Consider the following 2,844-nt stretch of genomic DNA (forward strand, 5'->3'; position numbering starts at 1 on the left):
TGCAATGTGTTTTTATTTTTCAAAGGTTTTTCCATAGCAGTAGTGGTGCGATTATTTTAAGACGAACACATCGGATACCTCCAAAGTATTATTTAGTGGGATACTAAAGTATGCAACTTAAGCTCTTTAATGTTTTTTCACATATATCTTATATACTCGTCGAGTAAATAAGTGTGTTGTAATTATTATTGCAAAGTCCGTAACACGATCTGGCGCTTTTGGCGTGGACACGCCACTACGTGTATTTACGGGGTCGTCGTTGATGAATTGCAATATAGCCAATATTGAATTGTGTGAATTTTTAAATAATAATTATACATTCGATTTTTCCGATCCCACCACTTCCGGACACAATAACAGCGGCGTGACTAGGTCGATTCTTTCGCTTTGCCGGATCACGTGAGTGGTGGGACAAGGAATCGAGGTGACTGATGGACGTATACGGTATATTAGTGTGGCGGCAAAGGTCTAATACTGCGCCGTTTTATGCCGTCGAAAAAAACATAAACTCATTCAATGTCCGTAAAAATACGTCTACGCCCACACACACTCCATCGTACGGATTGTGGAGAGGTGATCGACTTATGTTTCTATTTGCATTCCTAAATTTTTAATTATATAAGTTATATAATAGGTATAAGTTGAGAATGACACACGTTTGTGTGTAGGTACTAAGTATACTTATCGCACATCGATCACAATAATTTTTTGGCCTGCAACATTTATAAAAGTTTAAACATTCAGTGTTATAGTGTCATAGTTACTTGTTATGGTTGTTATTATCATCCTAAAAACTGGCCCCACCATTTTAGGGGCCCCGCACATTTTATGATTTGTAATTCTGTCAGCCTATAATATTGTTTTCCAAATTTCGGCCGTCTGCAGATTTAACGCTTTCCCGGTTCACTGAACTTCTATCATCGTTTTATTTCCAACGCAGCCGAACTACAAGCCAAATACATGGCGGTCACCGCTCCACCTTTTGTCTCATCGAATCACAGTATTGCTGGCTGGACATGGACCGAGAAATCACGTGATGGACCTGTGAACCGTCACAACGCGCCAAAGTACACAAACACACGACGTCCAGAACCACACTGCGGAGCGACGCTTTGCGGTCACATTCACCTCGACTTGCCGGTTGGGCCGCTAACACTGTCCAGCGGATCTACTGACCGTCGTCGACCGATTCACGCGCTGCACAGTCGTGACCGATCGAGCATAATATGTCGGCCTAAGCAGTATCCGCGCAGTTTTCAACAACGAACTGGATGACTGGATAGCACGGTTCGGCGTGCCCGACTACGTCATCATCATCGACCAAAGCTGGCATTTCGAGTAGGATCTATTCAAATCACTTTTAATCACCATCGGCACTCGTCACATTCGAACATCGACGTAGCACCCTCAGTCGAACCGGACGGTAGAACGTTTTCACCGCACGCTCAATTCTGCGCACACGAATCGCCGCAGTTGCCTAAATCGTCCTACTCGCGCTGCGCAACACAGTCAAAGCGGGCATCGAACAAGCTCCGGCCGAGTTGGTATACGATACCACGCTCAGACTAGCAGGCGAGTACTTTCACCCCGCTCAACCCGAGCTGCGTTGCAAGACCGCTGCTCCGATACACCACAGTGACGAACCGCACGATACTCAACGCACTACGTTCGTGACCACCGATCTGAGCCGGCCGGTCAGTAATGTTTTTTCCCGGATCGACGCGGACAGAGCACCGCTCCAGCCTCGTTATGAGGGCCTACTGGTCGTACTCGAACGCCGCGGGAGAAGACGTTCGAGGTACAACGCGACCTATCCGCGCGCGGCGTGAAATTCCATCGATTGACTCAAACCAGCATTCGCCGCACGGTATAGGATCCACTGGCCGATCACAAGTACGCAGTCCAAATCGAATCAAATATAGTCCTGCTCTTCTTTAAGGGCGCGCGATATCACCGCACTTACCACACACCTATACATCAACCGTGAATTTCGCCCCGTCCGTTTTATTGTTGTACTCGTTAATGCTTTACAGTGGCCTAGTATTCGTTACAGACCGACGCACCTGTTCTCGCTAACATTCGTGAATTTTATTCATGTTCTTTGCGCAACAATCGACCGATTTCGCGTTCGCCGTGACGTTTTCGACTGTTATTGCGCGATGAACGGCGCACGGCTCTTTCTCTTTTGCCACCGACCTCGCCCGAGCAAGTAATATTCACGTCGTTCGCCGTTGCCTTTTCGTAAATTGACAGGGTACAACACGACTGGGGACGTTTATGACAAAAGATATTATTTTGCACTCAAAAAATGACACGACTCCGGACGTGAGAATCAACTATATACAACGTGGTTTAAGATATATAAATAATATCTACGTAATTACGTAAAGTATATAATATTAATAATAATAATAACAATACAAATGATGATAATTGGTGATTGATGTATAATGACACTGTCATCGTAATTCTATAAAGCTTACAATATTATGATTAAAAAAAAAAAGTTAAAAATCAAAAATTAAAGTGTCTTACCTATGTGTTGTATAAATTAAAATACCATAAGCGCTTACTGTTCATAATAGTCCAGAATATTAATACAATTACAAAATTAGGTACGTAAAAAAGTTTAAAAATCAAAAATATAGCAACATTTATATATTTTTTCCTCTGTACATGATGACAACTAATTATTTATAAATGTTGCATAATACGTTTTGGTTATTTTTATAATCATTATAGCTCTGAATTGTTAATTTAATTAAAATAATTTTAATACGCTAAGAATTCTCACATTATCGAAGTATTCTTTATAAATTTGGCGGCATGTGTCAGCAATCGTGC

The sequence above is a fragment of the Diuraphis noxia genome, unplaced genomic scaffold (genome assembly GCF_037042655.1).
Source record: "Diuraphis noxia isolate RWA-SAM2 unplaced genomic scaffold, SU_Dnox_SAM2 contig0003, whole genome shotgun sequence".
Taxonomy (NCBI): Eukaryota; Metazoa; Arthropoda; class Insecta; order Hemiptera; family Aphididae; genus Diuraphis; species Diuraphis noxia.